Below are 25,490 nucleotides of genomic sequence, written 5' to 3' on the forward strand. Positions count from 1 at the left end.
TCTGCAGAATACTCATAGCAGACCTGGAGGATTTATTCGCAGGAGTTCACCACTGCTTATTAATTCCAATTTTCAGGCTATTAAATACAGCTAAGCTCAGTGCAGGATTACAAATTTAGGCAGGAGGAGAAAACCAGTTCCCTGTTCTTTAGAAGTACTCATATTTTTATTTATTTTTAACACACTTCCCTGTATAGACAATAACTCCTGAGCTATTTCAATCTCTATGACTCAATCACTGTGTCAATCACTAGCCAAGCACTTCACACACAAAAGTCTTCACTTGACATTAATTCCTGATGTGGTGAAAACACATCGAGGAGATTTTGTAAATACTCATTTACCAGAGTCTGCAATTAACACATCTTTTATTAAAACATGATGATTCTCATTCTTTTAAAAATTAATGTTCTAGATAGAACTTCACTGACCTGCCTGGAGGCTGAAGACATCTATATACAGAGAAGACATAGCAGGACAGTGACCAAACAGTGCTTACACCTTCGTGAAGCCCCTATCCTGAATGATATACTTTGATAACCTGCCCTAAAGCCATATACTGAGGGAGAGGAGGATGGGGAAAAAGGAGAGCATTTTTAGGTAATCAGGAAGTATCAAAAGATAGAGAAGCATTTGTTTAGGACATATGAGCTAGGTGAAGAAATGCACCAGAAGCAGAATCTGAACTTGCATTGTGACAAGATCAGCCTCTAATTATGTTATACGAATTTATTTCCTCATACTCTGCAAGGAACTTTGAAATAATACTTCTGTTGTAGGCTCTTGATGACGGTGCCCTCAGGTGAGAAAGTCAAAGTCAGAGGTATGCTTCTTTCATTTATCTTAAGAACATATCAATGTATGGTTCTTAAACTCCCTAAAACATACCCGTGCTCTGTCAGCCTCATTTTTAATTCAGGGTCTAAGGCTGTAGAGCTCTAGCTTGATGCACATAGCTTGATTATAAAGCAGTCTGTCTCACTAGATGTTGGAAGTGACATGCTTTCTGCCTAAGGGATTAACCAAAAGGGAAAGTTGATCTGAATACCCTGCGGTAGCGAAGTTCTGTTGACTCCGTGAATCTCAGTATTGCTCATGCAGTAGAACAGGAATTTTATCCAGCAGGAAAATGAGATCAGGATCTCTCAAGGGACCATTGTAACTCCTGCCCCTCATTTGAGCATAAATAACATGATAATCATCACGTCCTCCTATAACTGCCTGTACTGTGATTGAAATCAGAAAAAGTAAAAAATATGTAATTACAGCTATCTAGATCTACAGCTTACAATAGATGGGCATTAATCAGATCCATATTTCTAATACTTTCAAATGAGATGTTCTGATCCAGAACCAAATTTAAAAAAAAAAAAAAACAAACAAATCTATTTTGGTTGCCAATCTTAAAGATAGTGGCTGAAACTTACACATTTTTTCTTTCACTGTTCTATTTTAGGACATACCAGTAAAAAATTATGTCAATCTTAAGCAATAAAAAGAGACATCATTTTAAAAATTTCATTGGAAAATTCAGAATAGAAATGTTTTCAAACCAAAATGTTTAAATCATAATTAATGAAACAACATATACACTTAAAGACACTATTTCTCTCTGCTGAAATCTGATCCTAAGTAACTCATAGTTTTAGCCCTACACACTGTGACAGGCAGTTAAATATTTCTCCAAATCTAAAACATCTAATCAGTTCAATCTAAACATGCAACATATTTACAAAACTTATATGCAAGGACTTCCATATAAATATACTTGAATATGTCAAAATATTTGACTTGAAATGGGATTTGATTTAGCAGTTTTCTAAAAATGACAATATTTATTTGACAAAGGATGATGCAGAGGTAACACATGGAATTGCTATTTTATCTCTTCCACTTTTTCTTTCTTGTAAAAGATATATACTTCTGCGTTTCCTGAGGGAAAGGAAGTCTTTTGTAACTAAAAAAAAATACAACTATAACTAACTTGTTTTCATGATGTGTTTTCAACAATGATTACAAGGTAATTACAATAATCTGTGTTATATATTGTGCACCATAACTATAGACCTGCTGTCAGTGTGAAACTTGGAAACCTCACACCAAGAAACTTTCAAAGTGTTAACCCACAGCAGAATTTAATTTACACCTCAACTAAGGGACCAAAATATATTCATATAAATATTTGTTTATATATATAACAACTAGTATGTTCTGTAAGGAGCAGCAGATTAAATGACCCTTATGATTTGTTAAGGAAAAAAGTGTCTTCTCTTGCCTCCCTCTCGGATACACATCAGAGATTTGATGGGATGGTGCCAAGATTTCATCCTGTATGTGATTGCCAGTTCATTAGCTACTGCTTAAGATAATGTATTTTGGTTCATAAGATGATTGGATCTGGGCTTTAATTCGAAAACCCCTTATCTTCATGTGCTGCTGTATTTCCTTTCCTTTCTGTGAATTAGTTCAGCTTTAATTTTATCAGTATGATAGCTGGTGATCCATGAGGAAACTCTTCTTACACCAACAGAAAACCAATCCCATTTGAGAAAGAAAAAAAATCTGTTAACAGACATCTAGTGCTTTCACAGGATTGATTCTTTTATAGAGAGCTGGCACTTTTGGATGACCTGGCAGCAACGAAATCCAGGTGGTCTGTGGTATTTGACAGTTAGACAATCATTTATTCACACCAGCCTGGTAAGCTCTTTTTTAACTCCTGCAGAAAGGGGATCTTCAATTAAGAGTGAAGTTCAGTTTTTCCCTAATGTTATTGAAGTCAGAATAAAAGCAGCCTGCCCACCTCTGCTGGAATCTCCTTATGTTCTAAAAATGTGACTCGCAGCCCTCTTTCTACTCCTACCAAGAGCCACCCACCATGCAATCGCCCAGAACTCTGTTGCCTTTCTCCATATTTCTAAGTAACTGGATTCAAAGCCTTCCGGCTGAGTGCTTAAGCCATCCCTGCAAGCAATGTGTCACTGCAATAAAAAGAAGGGGAAAAAAAAAGTGCCTTTGTTTTTCCAATGAAATGTGTTAAATGAAGGGGGGGGACACCTTCAGACTACTTTGTTTAAAGAGATAGGGACTGTAGAAGTCATATATCTTACATCCCTTCTCTCCACCCCTTCCTGCCATCTCTGTGTAATGAAAGTGTCACCCTGATGAGGAGGACGTAAATAGTGAATCCTCACCAGTGCAGATGGGTGACATTTGAAAACCTCATTCTTGTTACCTAGATTTCATTTTTTTTTTATCATTATAATTATTGCAAAGAGTTTATTTAGAATGCATGCTCTGCAATAACTTCACCTATGTGCTAAACACTTGCTATTTAAGTAGGTCATGTGACACTATTACTGCTGCAATATTAGCACACGAAAATGGCTTTTTGGCAAACAAGTAAATCAGAGACAAAGCATGCTATGCACAGACTGTAATTATGGCTGTATACTTTTTCATCATGGAGTGAAAAAATTTAGAACAGTATTTACTGTCGTAATTAAACTGATTCCCCCAAGAACTACAATGAACTTTGGGAGGTGATAAATAAAAGCAGCAGCAAGCTGTTCCTTTGAGATTTACACTCTGATGATAAGATCTCCTGAGTTCCTGGAGAGAGAAGAAGAAGGTAGGTTCATAATTTATCTTTTTCAGGCTTGGTCCAAAACCTATCTGAGTCATTAGAAGTCTTTAAATTGATTTTGTCCAAAGTTCATTCTAAAGTCATTTTACTCCTGAAGTGCAAGTTTTAATTTTCTCATGCTAAAATTAAAACAGAAATTGCTTACCATTTTCCTTTGAAGGAAAGGGTTTTAATACTTATTTTAGATTAAAATGATTGTTATATTTTTCACCCACATTTTCTACAGAGAAGCAAAAAGATTTTCTGATCGATAGCAAAGATATTTTTACAGATCTGCAAAACTAGCTTCAAAGAATATTTAAAAGCATTTGAAGTGTATACAACTAGACACAAATAACAACATTTGTCTTTTCTTAAACTTCACATTTAAGCAAGAAGGCAACAGATCTCCTTTTTGCATGCTTATTTAAAGGTCTGTCTCTCTCTCCATGCACGTAGCTGTTATGGTTTTGCCTAAGTAATAGAGGAATAAAACATGCATCAGTGCCTTATCAGCCTGCCAGTCCTGCATAGGACTCTTGGGTTCTTGAAAAGGAGCGGGCAGGAGTGCTGGGCTGGCATAGGGCTGTGAGCTCACCCTTTGACTCCTGTGCCTCTAATGACAATGTTTACTCCACCTTCTGCCCATTTGGGGAAACATTCTAGAAGAGGAAAAATAATCTGTCAGCTATATGATTGAAGCGGATCCAAATATGCTGTAAGCATCAGCCTGGCTACCTGCAGGGGGATGGGAAATGATTTATATCATATTATTAATTGAATTTGATTGCTGGGGTTGGATTTCCCCCTCCTTTATGAAACTTCTGTAGTCAGTGTGGTGTGTTGGCTTTTTTTTAATGAATTTTCTTTACAGTTTTCGCCAGCATACTTAATCAAATGGGGTCAAATTTCCAATTAATTGGAGTAGGAAGTAGATACCTCCTCCTTGAGAAGACTGACAACATGACAGGGGACTCCAGTTTTGGGAACTGCTCCTTCTTGTTCACCCAGCATCTCTGCCAAAACCATGTTTATAGCATGGCAGTGGGATGGACAGTCACAACGCAGCTCTTAATCAAATGAAATAAGTGAATGAGTTGCGCAGTATGGCTTATGGCATCATATTTCCTAGATGGGGTACATACAGTTCAGTCTGTTTAAACTGTTTTCCCAATGACTTGTCATTCTTCCTGTAGTACTTACAGTTACTTGCATCTGTTTATAGAGAGACAACAAAAAAACTCACTATAGATAAACAATGATATTTGTATAGCTCTCTACAGAACACTGTTATTGCAGAAACAAGATGACTTGACTTGGGGAGGGGGAAAGAGTAGATGAGAGTGATTGCATGAAAGCTGGGATTTCATCTTTTCTTGCTCAAGTCTCTTCCATAGCATCGTATGTTGAAAAAAGCACTCTCAGAAATAGGCTTTACTGCTATATATTCCCTAAATGGACATATCAAAAAAGGAAGTTCTTGTTCTTTATTTCAGGTAACTTCTGAATTTATACTTATGTTTGAGTCTCTACTTTTTTTGCCAGCAAAGGTATGTCAGTCATCTGACTGATATTATAGCTGAATCAATGATATCATTTCTTAAGTTGATCCTCAGACTATAACAAAATGTTGTACTATGAAGCCAAAGCCTTTTAAGAAACTAAATATTTGATGGAGTAAGACACTTAAAAAACCCCATCTAATTAGTCTTTAAAAACTAGACAGTTACCTTTACTACAGTGACAAGCAGTTACTCTCCCATACAATCCTCCTGGACTGAATGAATGAGTTGGACAAGTTAGTGGTTAATAAAAGAGTAACACATTAGCTTTTTAAAGACACAATGTGAACAGAATCCCATGTAACAATCTTATGGACTACATTTTTCAGATGAAAGGACAGGTTCCTGTGATCAAATTTTGAATTTCTAACAAGCAGACTTAGAGTTCTGACAACAACAATAACAACAGAGAGGATTAATTAATCAGCTTTTCCCGTCCTACCTAAATCATTATTTTCTTTCTAATCAAAATGCAGCAATTTTAATAGAGCAGAAAGAAGAACTTGCACGATGTGGTCTTAAGTATATTAGTTTTGTTCATTCTGAAGCAACTCACACTTCCCCTAGGGACATATACTGCCATCTTATTTAGTTATCCTATCTATTTTTACTTTAAAAGAAAAAGAGCATCTTTGACAAAGACCTCTGGCAACAAACCCAAGGCATCTCACTGTTAGAAGCATTCTGATAACAAATTTTCCTTCTATCCTGGTGGCGAATGACATAAATAAGATATCCCCCTTGTTGTGTAAATTACAGCTACTGGAACAAAACCAGAAAACCGAGATGACAAAAAAAATGTTGAAAGCTGCTGTCTGCTGTACATGACATAAAATCTTAAAATGAAGGAAAAAAACCCCCCAAACCAGTGTGGACACTGCTTGCTGTGTCTTGTAAAGACTCTTGCTATTCATTCAAGTTGCTTTTACATAGAAAGGATTTATTTTTGTGGAAACTCAAGAACATTAGGAGCAGTGTAATGAAAAATATTCAACAATTTGCACTTCCCTTCTTCTCACTAGCCCTTCATCTTCTGATCAAAGTATTTGGTTATAATTCTGAGAACACTGAATAACTTAGGATCTTTTCTAAACATCAGAGACATTCTAAAGATAATCTTATGGTTACCTCCATAACAGAATTGGGACTCCATCTGACATTAAACCATGGACAAAAATTAGAATCCTCTCTCAGGATCATTTTATGTTGTTTTGTAAGCTATGATAGTCAAAAGGATGGATCACATTGGAGTGGCTTATTATCTGGAGGTGTGAGACCACAATAAAAAATAGTTTTTCCTCCTTGAATCTATTCATCTGCATTTAATACCAAGAAATAGAGAGAATAAAATTTAAGGAAGGATTAGTATGCAAGTAGGAAGTATGGTAGCCTATCAGAGTTATCATTTAAGCAGATGCCAGAAGAAGGAAATATTGATCAACACAGGTCAAAAGAACCTGAAGAGTTTGCAAATCACATGCAACTCAGTTGCATGGACAACTTGACAACTTGAGATAGTCTTTTATTAAAACCAGGGGAAAGAGAGAAACCTGGGAGAAGCAAAACACAAGGGTTGGAACCTACAGCAGTGTCTGAGGGGTCACACTCTGGCAGCAACCACTGAACAAGTGTATATGTATTCAACAAGTGTTCAGAGGATAGCTTTGGCTCTACTAAGTTTGTGTCTAGCACCAACAGAATAATTTATGCTTCCATTTAGAAGGGTATAACATATTCTGCTAGTTATTTTATATTCAATGACTATTGAAGATGAAAACCCTCTAAAATAAATAAGCAATGTTTAAAAAACCACAGCATGCTTTGGAGCTTTAGGAAGGTAGATAAATGTTTTTGACTGGTTTTAAAATGGAGCATGGAGAAATAATTAATACAGACACTGAACTTGTAATATTTAAGAAGTGAAAATAGGTCTCCTCACCACATATGAACTATTACTACTTTCCAAAAAAGATAAAGTCCTCCTCGTATTTTTTTTTACTCAGACTGTTTCTGAAAACAGAGCCTCATTTTCAAGATGCATTTCTGCAATCACTTTCAGCATACTCATCTTCTGTATACAAGAGGCAACATCTCTGTCTCTTTTTGTCCTGTACAATGAATAAAGGATCTTCAGCCTTTCCCACCACAGTCCCTTTGGCTCAAGGTGGTTATGTGCTGTATAACGGAAAACAGAGAAAGTTTGTAAAAGGGTGTGTGTGATAACTGAGGTTTATTTTCTTTTTGTTTTTATCCTGTCAGTCTTATATTCTTTACTGATAATGTAGTTCATGTTATGTTCGTCAATATGCCATAAACGCTATTACAAAGTACTTATGCTGTCATTAATAATGTACGTACTTATAATGCTTTCCATTCCGAAGTGCCCTAAAACACTTTACTAAGTACAGTTCCAATCTGTAAGTGAACCTAGCTCCCCTATGCAGCATTCTTCAAGCAAATAGTGACAACCCTGAGAGATTTGCAAGGTCAGTTAACATACAAATATATAAAAAATGCAGATACCTGTGGGATGCACCACAGTATCTAAACAACATGTAGCAGTGCTAATTTCAGAGGCTGAAGGCTGCAGCTGACATGATAGTCCAACTTGAGTGAACTGCAGGGAGAAAGATTTGGCCCCTCACAGAAGGCCAGCGTGCAGTCTGCCTCAGGGGAGTACTGCTTTTAAAGAGAAACTGGAACAGAGGTTGAAGAACTAACCGTTTGGAAAGAGATAAAATAAGCAGATACACACTTATCACTGAGTTGTTAAAATTCCCATTTTTTTGGCTGATCACTTTATAACCCCACTGAATTGGTCTGCCTATGAATCATGCTTGTACTGAGCAGAAAAACTATCAAGATGATAAATATTATCAGCTGGACTTTCAAACAAGGCACCATAGTTGTTAAGACTGGTGACTACATCACAGGATGACATCTGTATATGTGCATGAGTTCCCAGTCACGTACATATTCATACAACATCCAACTATGAAACAACTGCTTTACCTTAATATATGATATCCTAGTACACTCAAATGACAATATGCACACTGCAGTACATCAGAGCATCTGTTACTTCTGTTACTTCTCTGGGATGCTCTTATTTTATAATTAAGGCTTGGAATTTTATGGCTATAATGTCTATGAAAATCCTTGCAGGTATACATTGATTTTCTGTTTTATCTGCACTTGTACATATGCCATGGTGGAAGTGAGGTTAAGTCAATCAGGACAAAGTAAGAAAGATTGAAAACTGCAGAAAGTTAGCTTTTTTTTTTGTCATTTCAATACATATCTTCATTTCCATAAACTTTTTCACTTATATATGCTACAGCCAGAAATAATAACACCACAAAAAGAGCTAGAGCGTGTATCTGAACCAACCAACATCTCATGGATCTTACAAGTTACTTCTCTTGTGAGATTTCCCTCTTAATATCTAAAATGTAATTGCACAAAGATTTTACATAAAACAGAACTGTAGGTGTATGTAGCATTCTATAAAGAATGGTTGTCCTTACAGGGAGGCCCAATAAAATAGATAGTTTCAAAATAGTATGGTCTATTGGTCATTTAATTGACTTAATTTAAAAGTATGAAGACATGACTGAGATAAATCCCCACTGTGTGAGTGGGAAAATGACTCAATGGAAGTGGCAAAACTGACAGGCTGTATACAAAGGTTAATGACAATGGAGAAGTTTGTGTCACATTAAAATTTGGGACACAAACTTGGCAGACTAGTGTAATGAGGGAAGTCTGATTCAGGCTTTTCTTTATTCCAAAGCAAGAAGTGCCTCACGGAAGTAACTTCGCATTTCCACAGGCTGGTCATTCAAGTGGACAGAATAGGCACAAATCAATTATTTATGGTAGAAGCTTCGTCCTCCAAAGGGAGGATTGTATCACTGTATCTTTGTTTTGTTTAAACAGGAGAGTGGAAAAGATTCACCATATTTTTTTAAGAGTTTGTTGGAAGACTTAAAAATGACAAACTGTGAAAAGGGCATATTTTTTCATTAATAATGAAGCTGGAGTCCATAATCCAGAGTTTTGAGCCTTTAATTTACAATTTAACTGGCAGCTCAAACATCCGGATAAGACAGCAACTGAAATAACATTTTATCTAAAGGCTTATCTCTTCCATCAGAAAGGGTATGAAGAATTAATTCTAAGTTTATCCTGTGAGATCACAGAGGGCAAAGCTAGAGAGATACACTGGATTAATCCTCAAAAATCTTAAAAGCAAAACTCATTGGAGAAGCCAATAGAAAAGGGGAAAAAAACCAGCAAATACTACATCTGACGAAGGTTGCTTGCATTTTGAATATGTTTTGAACTTATTTTTATTCTACCAAACTGTTTTAGTTCTTGATTGCAAGTAGATGCATAAAGTAATAAATGGCTCAAATAAAATAACTTTTTCTGATTTACAGTTAAAAATTTAGCCTGTGTTCTTAAATTCTCTCAACTCTTATGCGAGAATGAAAGATGTAAACCAGCTCCCCTTCTGCAGCAACACCCAGGCAAGGCCCTGTGCAATCTGATCTAGGTTAGTTAAGCCTCCTTTGAGTGAAGGCTGGACAAGATAAACTCCTGAGGCCATTTCCAACCTAAATTATTCTATGATTCTAATTGCTTACCCTATTTCTCAGCTTAAGCAATGATGTATTTATAGCTGTTTCATTTCTTATTAAAATTAAATGAAGTCTACATTTCCTTCACTCCGAAATGGACTGAAGCTCATACAGAATGGGTAAGGACTTCCTGTTTACTGCTATATCCATACTGTAGTCAATAGAACAAATCAAGACTGAGATGCCATTTAACACTCAATTAGAACAAATTCTAAAATCAGCCTAAGACAGATTTTATTATGGAGTCAAGACTAGTATGTTTGTTTGAGTTTAGACAACGCTTTCCACATGTGTGCCTCATTTGAAAGAGATTCATGCAGTATGGATTTATCCATATTTATTTCAACAATAATTAGTTATTATTGTGAAATTTTACTCTTCTACCCCTCCTAGAAATATAAACTATTAATATCTACTCCCCTTCAGCCCTTTAATGGTGAAAAAAAGCTTGTCAATGTCCTTCTCTGCTAAATCCCATCAATTCTCACAGCTATGAGTCCCAGACCAGTGGTCTTACATGCTATTTTGACAGACTTTATTTAAAAGTTGATAAAAGCAAACAAAGCCTAGTTTGTAAACAGAGCAGCTAATGTTTACTGGGAAAAGAAATATTGTAAAACTGTCACATTTCTGTTTGTAGAAATTCTTTGATCACCAACATAAAGATAGCTTTGAATGAGCTATTTCAGACTGTAGAAGCAGCTGAACCATGCTAACACTGAATGCATGAAAAATCCACAAAGATTAATTCAGCTTGTTTCTCAGTCGAGTAAATTAGCCCAAACTTAAGTCATTGGTAATCCAGTGAAGCAAGTTTTTGCACACAAGCTACCTTATTTATTTTGCAGTTAGCAGAAGAGACAGTCTTAGAAACATATCTGTTTGTGATGCAGCATCTTGAGATTTTTTGAGAGATCAAGTAAAGTTGGTCACACGCTTCGAGTCATTCGAGTTATTTTCGTGGCTCATGTATTAAAGGCTTAACATCACAAAGCCTTACATGATCTTTTGTAAGTAGAAAAAAGATGTTGGTGAAAACCTTGTGTTCTTACTGAAATAGGCAACCCTGCTTTTTGAATAGTTAGTACATTTTACTTTCCAGAATCTGTCAGTACTTTGACTTTTTGTCATTAACAAAAATTTAATCAACAGACTAGACCTTCAAAAGATGTTTGTTGGCTTTTTTTTCCCCAGAAAAAGTTTTTCTGTATTAAATCATATGAAATTGAAAGACGGAGCAGTTCAGCCTTTGTCAGACTAGATCCATTCAACACTGATTAATGCAGGTGTTTTGGAAACTGATACACTGAGAAGATTCACAGCATTCACTGGCTCTCACACTTCTCCTTTTATCCCTGAAAGTGTCTGTGAGCACATACCTAGTTTGTGAAATACAAGATATAAGAAAATTGGCTACTGAAGACAAGCCAAAAGGTTAATTCTGACACTTAATTTCATGGGAATATTCCTCTACTAATTAAAAAACACTTTACAAGAAATATTTACATACCAGTTCATAACTTTGGGGCAGATTATTCTGGAGCACACACATATGTTTATAACACCTCAGAGTTACTCAGACTTAAACTGAGCATTCAGGCAGCCTAGAATATGTTCATTTATCTGTACTACAGTTTGACCCAGACTGTTGTCCCTGTTGCTTTGCAGCAAATAACAAGGAACAGCTTTCTTGGTGTCCTGGTTTCATCTGGGATGTAGTTAGCTGTCTTCCTAGTAGCTGGTACAGTGCTATGTTTTGAGTTCAGTATGTGAAGAATGTTGATAACACTGATGTTTTCAGTTGTTGCTCAGTAGTGTTTAGACTAGAGTCAAGGATTTTTCAGCTTCTCATGCCCAGCCAGGGCACCTGACCCAAACTGGCCAACAGTGTATTCCATACCATGTGACGTCCCATCTAGTTTAGGAACTGGGAAGGGGGGGGGGGGGGCAGGGTTTTCGCCGCTTGGGGACTGGCTGGGTGTCGGTCGGCGGGTGGTGAGCGATTGCCCTGTGCATCATTTGTACATTTCAATCCTTTTATTACTACTGTTGTCATTTTATTAGTGTTATCATTATCATTATTAGTCTCTTCTTTTCTGTTCTATTAAATCGTTCTTATCTCAACCCAGGAGTTTTACTTCTTTTCCTGATTTTCTCCCCCATCCCACTGGATGGGGGGGGAGTGAGTGAGCGGCTGCGTGGTGCTTAGTTGCTGGCTGGGGTTAAACCACGACACTTGGGTAGACTAAATATGGGGATTTTGGGTACATCTGTTGTCCTGGAATGCAGGCAATTACAAGTACTTATTTTAAATTTATGACAACTTTTTGCTTATTTAATGCCTCAATTTTCTGATAAAGCAGTGTGATCTTTTAAGTGCTCAGTGTGTCTGTAAAGCAGGCCAGAAGTACCTACAGTGCATTTACTTAGTCCAAATTACGTAACAACTTAGAATGTAAAAGAATTATAAGACTACTTCAAAAACACACAAAGATCGAAACACTGCACTGTGGCAGAATTAATGCTTACATACAAACAGCAGAGCTTAAAGGCACCCAGAAGAGAGGCACAATCAAAACACTGCAAGGGACTGAAAACTCCAGCTAAGCCTGACAACAGACACACCCCCACAACAGACTGCAATACTCCCTCCCTCCATTACCAGCCCTACCACAGCAGCTAGTACGGAAATTAAAAACATGTCATACCATTGACCTGATGTGATTTCGGAAGTCTGGTGACAACATACACATATCTGTACAGTCACCTGACTGTAGCCAGTGACTACAGAAGACAAGCAATATGAAAATGTTGAGGATGAAGATACTGTGTTACTGTGATACTTATGGTACTAACCTTATGCCCTACAATCTTTTGTCCTTCCTTGCCCGGTGTCGCACTCTTCGAAGCCTCTACCTCTGCCCTGTCCCTTCCTACACTTAGCAGAGCTCAGCTGTGCTGCCTGGGCAGGCTCCCTACCTGGAGGGAGGAAAAGCAGGGGGATTTTGACTGCACTCTTCATTTCATGCCCCCCCAGCTGGTGCTCTCTTCCCTTTTCCCCACAAAACACGGCAGAAGAGCAGAGTCACTCTAGATCTGTAGTGAGTGGAAATCTGTGGTTCCTAGGAAGGGAACAGAGGAAAGGGTTTTTTCCTCCAGTAGCAGAGGAGATGAAAAAGCTTTCCATTGCCATTTTGAACTGCAGCTTCTGTTGTTAGGCCCATTACTCTTGATCTACAGCAAGATCAAAGTGAGAGGACTCTTCAAAAGTGTCCCCCTGTTCTTAAAACATACTAACCCCTTGTCCAGGAAGTTCTACACTATCACAGTACTTGGTGGGTAACAGCATTTTTCATTCAGTATCAGACTGTGGAGTGAAATGATGCTGCTCATTACTGATAATAGAAAAAGGCAAATCCTAAGACATAGGAAAAGGGCTGAATAAGAACACAACATAAATGAAAAAAAAAAAAAAATCATTAATTCTGCTGGTCAAAGGACAATTTCTTTTCTTTTTCTTTTTAAAAAGAAGTGTTGAAGTGTTGGCACAAACTCTGAAGGTGTCTGTGCTGAGATGTGACTACCATCAACAAATGAGTCCAGCCTTGCCTCTGAGGAGGTTGACAGCAAAATTCTTGTTTGTCTTCAATGAACCAAATTCATTACTGATATCAGTCTATTAATATGCTGACTACAGCTGCCTGAACAAAAGAACGGCCATGTGGATTGGAAGGAGAAAGTAAGACGGATCGGACAGCTGGATCGAAACAGAGATGTAAAATACTGTAACTTTAAAATGTCAAATGAGGTGCATACCTACCCTCATAGGATTACACCTTGATTACTGAAAACAATAGTTAAATCCATATAAGAGTAGAAAAGGCAGGATTACTCTGTGATGTGGAACTAATATTATCTTTTGAGCTTTTCCCTTTAAAAAAATTAAGTTGACAGCTCCAGTGTCCCTTTTGCAAGAATTTATGATACAATTTGCTGAATTATATAAAGCCCTAGCAAGAAATGACACATATGGGATGACTTTTTATTTGAAATTGTGTTTCTTATACCAAGGTTCATCAAGCTGTTTCATATTTATTCCTCTGATTAATGATATGTCAGAATTCTAATTCTAGCACCAATTTATTGCTTGTTGGCAATTGGAGAATGAAATAGCTATGTAGGCAACATGCAATATTGATTTTTATCCATCTTCTTTGAGCTCCAGTAAATGATTCCCAAATGTGCTTTGTTGTTGCAACCTAACTAAATATTACAGTCTTATTCCTATCATCCAATAATAATGTTACCAATGTAGCATATTTCTTAAAGAGCAACAGTCCAGTATGATTTGATGTCAGACTGAATTATAGGTTTCATAATTAAAAATTCTTACTATTCAGCTATCTAACTCACAGAGGCAGATCACATCTTCTAAAGGTTATTGGATGTTAGTACATTTTTGTAAGTGTGTGGACTAAAATAATAATAATTAAGAAGAATAAGGGTGCTTTCAACTGTTATAATAGGAAATTCAGGGTATTTGAGGGTGCTCCACACAGAAAAGTAGAGGTTGGAGATAATGCAAAATCTGCAAACTCACTTCATGTATTTTGGAGTTGGATCCATCATAACACCCGTATCTAATCAAGGCAGCACTATAGAAATAAAACAATGTCATCAAAGGCAGCTTCAGCACCAGATTTAGGCTCTTGTGTTGTCAGTATTCTTTTATATAGATTCAGAGCGTGAACCTTCCTGTGAGACAAGAAGAAATGACTATTTGCATTTGAGATAAAATGATTTTAAAGAAGGCTTTAACATCCTTTTTAATATGAGGAAAGGAAGTTGATCATAATCTTAATGGGGGAAGTGATGAAAATTTTAATTGGGAAAGACACAGACATACTTGGAAGAGGGAAAGCAAGACCAGCTCTTGGTAAAAGGTGTGGTGCACACATGCTGAACAATGGAAAGGTGCTGCTTCAGCAGGACTTGCTAGCAATGTCTGTGTACAAAGAAGAAGATTGTTGCTTTAGATGAGAAGAAATTTGACTCTATTCCCGGTCAGCACTATAATTCGATAGATTCAACTGATGTGTTCAGCATTATGATTAAGACTGTAGTAGCCACATACTTTGTGTAATTCCAGAGCTACTAAGATATGGTAAAGGTAACTGGAAAGGAAAAGAGAAAGATAAAGAATATAACTATGGCCCATATGTTCTAAAGCTTGATTTTCAGTGCTCTTTAAGCAGGTAAATAATGCCTAGGGGGATTTTTTTAAAGCTTCTGTTACTGAATTTATGTGCCTGTAAGATGTTCAAAATCCCACTGCCTACCTATCTGTCTTTGAAAATACGGTTCTTAGCTTCAAGATAATGCCACGTTCAAAATCTTCCTCCTCTGGATGCTCTGATGCTTATATGATGCAACTTTGTACATTTTTTTCCTTCAAAAAAACATTTGAGTTTTAATTAAAATACAGAGTTGAGAATGTAGGGACATATTTCTGACTACAGAAGCCTGGGTACACACTGTGGAATTGTACATATAACACAGGCTCAACTTCTGAGGAAAATAATCTGGGTTTCTTCCTAGTTGAGGGCATAATAATAAAGTTTGAATTTCAACATGAAGGAAAATTCAGAAAATCGATAATCAAAAGTGATTACATTTCATGTCTGTGATGGCCAATGACGAATTTTAGATATAGAGGATATGATAATCTCTTTGGTCTCCAGACACCTCTCAGCTCTATTCTCTGTGAAAATTAAATATTGGGAAAGGAGATATCTAGCTGTCCACATTATAAAAAGTACTATTACGTACCCTATTGGTCTTTAAAGCGGGCTTGTTAGACAGTCCAGTGTCTCAGGGTTGTATCCAAGGCCCAATAAATTGAATGAAAAACCCCACATTGATTTCAAAAGTCTGTGTTTGACTGTGATTCATTTCAATAAGAAATAATCTGGGTTTAATTAAAGGAAAAATGTCTCATGTGTAGGAATTTTGAAGTATTAGTGTGACAATATGCTCGTGTAGGGAATGTGTACTTCTGCTGTGTTCATTCTATGGATAAACTATGTCGATATTCTTACATCTTCCTTAACTGACACATTATTAGTGTTTTAAATACTGAAATTTAAAGTTTAGGTAATCACTTGGAGGAACTTAAATCTTGAACATTTTCAACAGCCCGCTCCTTACTACAACAAAAAAGCTACATGATGAAGTATCTTTGAGAATTAGAAAATAGTGTTTAACGTTTAAACAGCTTGTTCCTCCATTTTTTGCCTAGTATTGTTTTGTTTGCTCCTTTATCTCCTTCTGGTCACCTCTGCACACCCTCATCCCTTTTCCCCTGTTCTCCTGTTGAATCTCTTTTTGGTCCTGTGACTTCTGGAACAACAGTAGTGTGCCACGTAAAAAGCAAACTAAAGAAAACCAGCAGTTTTCCTTTCTGTCGTATTGTTATGTTGCACCATGTCATGCCATGAAAGAATGAAAATAAGACAGACAAGAAAATGACAATACAGGTGGCAGAATTATTTTTCTCTTTACTTTTGAGAAGAAAACACAGCAGAAAGTCTTATTATTATAGAAAGGATGAGTGATTTATTAAAAAGCTTGTTATCAACACAAGACAGCCTGTTACCGGTGTGCTACATATTCTGCACAGTTGAAGTGTGAACAAAATTGGTAAGGCCAATTATAGCAAAAGTCTGATACATACAGACAGTAGAAACATCTCTTGATCAAAGCTGAATTGGCAGAAAGTTTTCGTGCCTTAAACCTTCACTCATCAGAAGTGGCACCAGAGATCACAAATGAAAGGTTGTAACACTGTATTAATATTTTTCATGTTGCTAATGCAACATATTGGGTAGTGCCCTGTTCTTCTACTGAGACAGGCAATTACCCTGGCTTCAGTCTAAGTAAATGCCCTTCCTGACTGTATTACAACAGTAGCAAATCTTGTCTCTTTTGAGTTAGTAGTGATTGTACTATTTTTGCTGGCTGAGAGATATGTACTGAGATAAAACCTAACTCATATCGCTGACATTTTTTTGTGTGTGTGAATTTTTTAGTTCTGTATGTTGTTTATTTCAGGGTTGTTTTTTCCTAGCATAAGAAGTCAAATCTTGTTTGGCTTATCAGTCTATCAACAAACACAGATGTTCCCTACAGCTTACTGAAAGCTCAACAGACCTTGAATTTAGCATCCATCCTCCAAGTATAAGAAGCTGGCCTAATGCCCTTCCTCAGTTCCTTGTAGGAAGGACAGCCTCTTTATCATCCCACTCTATTAATGCAGTTGGTCCTTACAGGCTCCTCAAGTATTATGCTTCCCAGGCAGAATACCTTATCATCTTTTCTTCCTACTAAGATGTCTTCTATTCCACAGCACCTTCCAACTACTTTTTTCCTCAGAAGATGTAAGTGATAAATATTAAACTTACAGCATTTGTTCTCACCTGTGGCTAGCTTCGCCTATTTTACAATGGAAGAATTTGCATACTTGAAGAATTTGTCTATTTCTTCCAGTTCTACTTATTGGTCTAATAGAAGATTATCTCTAAGCACTAATTCAAAGTCACAATCTCCATTTGTTCCACAAACACAGACTCCGAATGTTTTTCAGTCTTTGTTACATTTTCCACACCCTCTTTAATAAAAAGAGGCTTTTAATGAAAGTGCCAAATCTTCCAGACATATTCACTGATGTACAGAAAATCCAAACCAGTGGTTTGATCTGTACTGATACACAAGCAGAACAAATAGTAATAGTTTGAAATGATCAAATTCACAGAATTTTGCTCCTGATTGCATTCAACTTTTAAAAGTAAGCATTTTCAGAAAGTAATTGTCTACACTTTGGGGAAATAAGAGATGTTTACTTTTACATGAACTATTGAGAACTATGGATTTGTGAAATAAAAAAATTCAAACACTGTATTATTTTTTCAAATATTCCATTATACTTAATTGATACAAAGAAATTTCATACACTTTGGTTTGCTTTGACCTATGTATAGACAAGCTATGCATTACTGTTAAGGCTTGTCTGAGCAGCTGAACCTCCTGCTCCTGTATCTCGGTCTCTGGCTCTGCCTTCAAGCCCTCTAATCTTGATTTTTCCTCCTGTCCACTCAATCCTGGCCTAAATGTTCATCCCCTGACTGCAGCCCCCCGGGGTCCATAAAATCAAGTATTCACACAACATTAGCCTCTAAAGGAACATAACCTCTAAAAATTCACAGGCCTAAATGCATTCAAACCTATTGAGCAATTACATACAATAGAAAGAGCCATGAAGATTATCTGGCTCAAAATGAACCAAATCCAGTGTATAAGGCATTTAAAAAAACCAAACCAACAAACGAATAGTGTTCTCCAACATCTAGCACCTGAAATTTCCCAAATGACAGGATATATAAAGGTTAGAATGGTGGAATTTCCCAAGAGCAGTGCCTGAATGAATTTTCAGGAAGACAAATGTTTTGTTTATGCTTAAGTAATAAATCCCTGTTATTCACAGTGTATCCACAATGTGGTCACCTGCTGGTTCATCTACTCTTTATTTCATTTATCTCATAATACAGAGAGAGGTGGGAAACCAAAACCACAACAAAAGCTTTATTAAATGAAGTGTGTGGAAAAGAAACAAAGAGCAGAGGCCTTTTGGGAATAAAAGCAATCCAATCTTGAAGATAGAAAACTATTTCCAATACTTCCCAAAATGAAGTAGGAACGAGGAATCACAGCCATAACCTCATCTTTATTCATCTCCCACTATGGTACTTCATGGTTCTCCAGAAAAACCACCTAGGAACTACAGCTTATTGCAAAGCATGATTCTTCTGATATGTGTGGTACTATCACATAATGCATCCAAATTAATCTTTAGAATGTACTGGGAGACAGAATTTGAAATGAAGAAAATACACAGGTTTTTTTAAAGGTCTGTCAGGAGGTACAATGGTCTAATGTCCTTATTTGATCACTACAGATACAGTTAATTAAAAAACTGGGGTTCAAATCTAGTTTAAAATTAGCTTTGTAAGTCACTTTTAAAGATGTGGCCAAAAGTAGGTGTAATTGCGAAGCTGGAAGACTTCAGAAACTACAAAAAATATGGATACCATAAACAATTAAAAACCCAAGTGAACCTGTCACTTTAAAATATTCCTCTCTTCTTTGCTGCTGTACTTAAAAAAAAAATAAAACAAACCAAAAGCCACCAGAATGAGGGTGGACATAATTTATAGCTGGAGTAAGTATCTTTAATTAAGCTCTCTTTAGAATCTCTTCAGAATTAAAGCTTAAAGCGTTTAATTCTTTATTGAAAAACAGTAAGAGTGCTTACTCACCATGCAGGATTTTTTCAAGTTCTTGCAGCTTTAAAAGAAATCTATTATAGATAAAAAGAAGCTTAAATAGCATATATTACATCTTGCTTTTGTTTATATATGGTGAAGAGTATTCAGAGTGGACCACATCTTAGACTTGCACTAATCCTTAAATAATTACTATTCATCTACTCAATGCTGGAAAAACCTCATGGAATGTGACTTTGTTCTGCTGGCTTGTCTAATCCGATTCAATTACTTCAGCTCCTTCTCCCAGAGGTCTCACATTTAGAAACTGAGCTCTACATGTCCCCCTATCCCACTACCATCCCCCCAAAAATGGAAAAGCAAAATTGGAAGGTAAATAGCAAGCAAGCAAGAAAGAAAAATTCAATTCCAATGGAAATAAACTGTACTTTTTTACTATTATTATTTTGGTCCTTTCCCAAATATCAGTCCATCAATAAACATGAGAAACAGCTTGTAATTCACAAAGCCTTCGGCAACACTGTTGTGATAAGGGCAAATTGGTCTGGCTCTACAAATGCTGAAGATGGGAATAGTTCAGTGGTTTGGACCAATTTGAATGGATGGAAATCACTAAAGTCCCCGAAGCTGCAGCAAATGATGCTGTACAGCTGGCAGCAGCTTGTCATCTGCATGCAGAAAGCGACAGGAATATTACAAATTTCCTGCACAAAGTGAACTATTTCAATCACCTGTAAAGACTTCCCTTGTCAAATAGAACAGTGGCAGAAAACCTCTAACTACTGAAGATTTTTTTCTGTCCCTTCCCTCCTCCTCTTTTCAAATAACAGCCACCTGCCCAGAATTAAAACTTTGATTTCAAAAGAGAAAAAAATATCATAGTGAATTGATTGTTGAACAGAAATTTTATAAAAAGAATGGTAATGCAATGGAGCAATAAAAGGTATGCCACATATGATCTAACCAGATACCACAGCAGATGAGATTGTGTGATCTTAAGATAAAAATGTATAGTCTTAATTATGAAAACAGATTTTCCCTGGAACTAAATGGTATTTGAAACAATTTACATTGTCATTTTGCACTAATTCCTATTCCTGACCTTGCGTTATATACTTTGGGGCAAATTGGAACTTTCATTGAGAGACAGTCTTGATCTTTCCTGTAAATTGCAGGAATTTTGCCCATGAGGAATGAAATAATGACATTAAGGAGGAAAGGCAGTCGTGGCCTCTACCTATTTTACAAGGAAGTGTAATTATCACAGACTTTAGAAAGCATTTATTTTAAAAAGTTTCCTGTCATTTTTGCACCCATCTTATTTGTACTTACTAAAAAAAATTATCCTTTTGATTAATTCGAGGTAAATGTAAATATGTTCTGGATAGATTGTTTTCCTTTCTTTCTACCACAAGAGGAACCACTTTACCACTTGAAAATTGCACTTATGCACACACTTATTAATTCTATAAAGTAAACTAACATTTCCTAACATAGTCCTACTAGAGGTGCAATCATTTTCATCAAAGTTCAGGTTGCCACTGAATTTGAACATTCCCAGAGCAACATACACAACACATCTCTGCTGTCCTTTTCCCCCATGATAACAACCCTGTGAAGCTTTTCTGATAGCTTTTCTTTCAAAATAAGTAACAGCAAATCACTGAATCAGTTAAAATTAGAAACATTCTGTCAAGTACCTACGGCGTGATTCAAAGTAGGGGGAGGATACTGCAGGGGGCGGGGAGGGCAGTGGACACACAATTTCCCACTCATTTCTTAATTTGATCATTAAGTTAGGTCAAAATCCTCATTATCTGCACAGAATTGAGTTTTGATAAAATAAATTTTCTTCTCAGAAACTATATGCTTTATTTAAAATCTTCCATTTCAGGTAACAAATTATTACTGACTTGAAGCAAAAAGGAGGGGGGGGTGCCTTTTGCAGTGGAATGGTTTTTTTCCTCCAACAAAATGCTGAAATGATTGATGATGGATTTTTTGGTAATAATAAATATATATATAAAAATATATATATATAATGTATTTACTTTATATAACAGATTTGTTCTTACTTTGAGTATCAGCTTGATACTTCACATCTTGACGCCCTCAAAAATTTTGCACAGTTTCATCCACAGATAGTGGGGGAGTTACAGATATGTAGTGGGGGTTGCTACCCTTTACCTAATAGAGGGACAGTCACATTCTGAGTTATTGTGAATAAAGAGCCTAAGAATGCACTACATCTTACAGTCTGATTCTTGGAGAATGTAAGATATCTTTTTTCAAGGCATAACATTATACTTTTTGAGAAAGTCAGGAATGACATTTCCCCTACATTTATTTTGGTATATAATAGAAATATTTCATTTTCTTCAGAAACAAGCTTTGACCACTCAGGAAAAAAACCAAGATCCCTGATGACTGATTAGTGAGTTTATTACCCAGCAAACTAACAGCAGAGATTCCAGATTGTTTCTGCGTGCTCATAGCTGGCCTCCTCACACAGAAGCGCTAGTCCTAAGAGATGAAGTAGAGGTAACGTATAAGATGTTTTTACATAAGTTTTTCACCCGCTGCACTACACAATAACGCACCCCAGGACAAATCTTATTTAGTTCCACTCTATCTAAGGAGCCATTTCCTGTGGTAACTGTGTGCCATAGGACAATTAATCATTATAGTCTGAATATGACTGTTCTCGCAAGTACGTTTGCTTTTGGTGATCATATTTAGATAGGAGCAACTTTAACATTTTTCATTCAAGGGTGGTTTTGTTTTGGATTTTGGCTTTGGTTTTGTATGTGTGTGTGTGTCTGCTTGCATTTTACTCCTTCTTCTTGATTCTCAAAACTGTGTATGATACTTGGTAAAACATCATACCGACAGATGCTTTACAAAAAAAACCCAAGTCTTTTGTTTAGGTCACTTAGAATATAACTCAATGGGGAAGTTCTGCCAAGGGGATCTTTGCCTCTCTGTAAGTATTTGAATACTCAGGATGGAAAATGACTCTGAGACAAGATGCAATTTTTATGCACAGTAGGAACTGATGGCAAACCTTTGACTTTAAATATTACTTCCACAGTAATTCTTCTTTCTATTATCTCTTTTTCATATGCTTTTGCACTCTCTGCTCCTTTGTATCTCTGTTTTTATCCCATTTTCTCCTTTCCCTCACTTTTCTATTCCCCTTTCCTTTTTCCTCTTCACTTTTCCCTTATACTTGCATCCTCCCTATCCTCCTTTTAAATGTTGGCATCGGACTTCCCCAGAGATAAATCAACACTTTCCACTCATTCCAGGTTTTTTTGACTGCTGAGTGTAACACTAGGAAAGGGGAGGATTACAGTAAGTGCCAATTTGGCACTCTGAAGTCTGGCACTAGAATTATTATACATTCAAAGACTGTGCAGCAGTGTGGTCTCCTGTCTCTGGATTTTCTTTTCCTTTTCTTTGTACAACTCTATACAGTCAGAAGCCTTTTTTGGCAACCCAACTGAAGATTTTTTCATTTGTAAGGTTTTGGAAGCTTATTCTTCCTAACAAAGCATTTGTAATTCACAATTAGAGAAGAATGATGGCATAAACCCCCCAAATTTTCTGCCATACCTTAATCTGATTTAAACATTTTGATAGGCTATGATGCTCGCAAGCACTTATTAAAAAGAATATGCTCGCAGCTTTGCACTCTCTTGGCAAGCCAGCCGAGGACCTGTTATTATTATCTGCACCTGAGTCATGCCTAGATAACAAAGTAATGGCCTTTTGATGATAGGCATTACACAAACATATAGAGACAGGCAGTTCCAGCACTGAAGAGCTCACAATCTAAATTGATGGTGGGAGAGGGAAAAATAGTTCAAAGCAATTAGATAAATAGCATTAGTTCAATAAGATATCAGAAAAGATACGAATAACACCCTCGTCTCAAAAACAGTGTAGTTCAGTTGATCAAACCACCACACAAATTTTGCTGCTGTCTAATGGCACTGAAAAAACATTGCAAGAAAAAAGTGTCCCTTGTGGTATTTCAAAATTGTCCATAGATAGGAAGAAATGAAATATGAAAAGGAAACTCCTGAGAGTTTCATAGCACCCAAAATCTCAGGGGTTTGGGTCTTTATTCAAACAAATCTTCTAAACTTTTATAATGTCCTACCATCACTAGCCTTTGTTGGGAGATTTGCTACAGGTATAAATGGAAACTGAACTGCGTCTGACAAGCTTTAATTGGTCAACCCTGTTACTAAGTTCCTGTGCTCTGTTGACAAATAACTGACATACACAATCACATGCAACAGCTAAACCTCTAAGAAAAGAAAGGAGATCATGGTTATCCTAGATCATGAATGCCAAGCAAGAGGATGCACTTGGAGGCTCAGGTAAACACAGCAAAAATGCACAACCTTGAAATTCTGAAAACATCTATGACTACTAATAATTCAGTTGGAAAACAACACTCTACAGTGTCCTAATACTATTTGCTCTAGAGGAAAAAAACCCCAACAAAACAGGCAAGCCATTTATAATACAGAAAAGCATGCAGCTGGATCAAATAGGTATTTTTGATGGAAGATAGTCAAGATAAGTAAAGATGTCTGCTCTCATATAATAACCTTTTGTCGTGGTTTAACCCCAGCCAGCAACTAAGCACCACGCAGCCGCTCACTCACTTCCCCCCCATCCAGTGGGATGGGGGAGAAAATCGGGAAAAGAAGTAAAACTCCTGGGTTGAGATAAGAATGATTTAATAGAACAGAAAAGAAGAAACTAATAATGATAATGATAACACTAATAAAATGCCAACAGTAGTAATAAAAGGATTGAAATGTACAAATGATGCGCAGGGCAATTGCTCACCACCCGCTGACTGACACCCAGCCAGTCCCCGAGCGGCGAATCCCTGCCCCCCACTTCCCAGTTCCTAAACTAGATGGGATGTCCCATGGTCTGGAATACACTGTTGGCCAGTTTGGGTCAGGTGCCCTGGCTGGGCATGAGAAGCTGAAAAATCCTTGACTCTAGTCTAAACACTACTGAGCAACAACTGAAAACATCAGTGTTATCAACATTCTTCACATACTGAACTCAAAACATAGCACTGTACCAGCTACTAGGAAGACAGTTAACTACATCCCAGCTGAAACCAGGACACCTTTATTCACCTGTTTGATCTAAGATGCTAATTCTTTGCTTTGAATAATCAACATGACTGGTTACAGTAGGTAGATGTTATAAAATACATTTAATTTGTTTTCCTGGCTATCTGTACAAAAGCTTCAATTTGTAAACCTGTATTTTCCTGCATAGATAAGAGGCAAAGCCCTGAAGATGAGTGTGCAATGAAAGCAGAAGAATGATTCATTTATATTTCTACAGGTTCTTAGAGTTTGTGGAGGAAAACAAATGCCATTTGCAGATATTAGTGACTTTTCTGTCTACCTTTGAGCCTATGAAAATTCAGCAGAACTTCATAACCTTCTAGAATATGTAGCCACACTTAATCACCTCCAAATATTGTTGGTCTTCTTTATAAACAAACAGTTCAGTTTTATCACAAATTGAACATGTCAAGATCTTATTGCCTCCAACAATTCTGTGGTTTGTTTTTGCTTGTTACAAGTATAATGTTGCATTTGGGTGAAAATTTCAGTCAGTTACTGTCTGCCAGGCTCAACTCCTGACAACTGGTTCTAGTGCTTGTAAGTCTGCAGAAAAAAGATGGTATCTGTGGTTTAAGCAGAGATGGGATAATAAAAAAAAGAGGTCATGAATTCTATGTCCTGGTATACTTAAGCAGCAGCTAGTAAAATCCTCAAAATGTAGGAATAACTTGGCAGCTTTTCAAACAGAACTTATGCATACTTACACAGGCAAGAGTTTGAGAGTACTGTCAGAGCCAAAGACTGATTCATGGCATATTTCATGCAATCTCACTTGTGTCCCTCTCTAATGAGTGCATTGCATTAACATACTCCCAACTGAATGGAGTCCTTTACAATGGGAGCAATATAGCATAAAAGCAAACAATCAGACTTGGCTTTTTGGCAATAAATTCCAGTGTTTGAAATTGTACCCATTAGCTTTCTAGAGCTGATGACATAGAATACAAATATGAAAAGACAGTGATTTATATCTTAGATTTGATCAGACATGTCAAATTCAGATAACAGTGGGAAAAGTGGTCTAGTTTTACTTTCATATATAAGAAACACCTATGATGTTGAAAATAGACTTTACTAAAATAAAGAAGTTTCACATTAAGTAATACATTAGCACATTTAAATAATCTTTTCCTTTAGGAGAATAGCTACTT

The 25,490-nt window shown here is 36.7% G+C and overlaps 1 long non-coding RNA gene across 2 annotated transcripts in view; it reads right to left on the reverse strand.

The window, feature by feature from the left end:
* Positions 1-25,490, reverse strand: part of LOC138682323 (uncharacterized) — a 96,408-nt gene that overhangs the window by 41,621 nt on the left and 29,297 nt on the right. The window contains exons 2-3 of one of the 2 annotated variants that reach the window (XR_011322427.1): positions 19,202-19,242; positions 7,332-7,362 (exon numbers count right to left, since the gene is read on the reverse strand). The exons of the other annotated variant lie outside the window; for it this stretch is intronic. This is a non-coding gene — a long non-coding RNA (uncharacterized lncRNA). The remainder of the gene's footprint in view (positions 1-7,331; positions 7,363-19,201; positions 19,243-25,490) is intronic. 2 annotated transcript variants of the gene reach the window in all.

Source organism: Haliaeetus albicilla, chromosome 27, assembly GCF_947461875.1.
Source record: "Haliaeetus albicilla chromosome 27, bHalAlb1.1, whole genome shotgun sequence".
NCBI classification, from domain to species: domain Eukaryota; kingdom Metazoa; phylum Chordata; class Aves; order Accipitriformes; family Accipitridae; genus Haliaeetus; species Haliaeetus albicilla.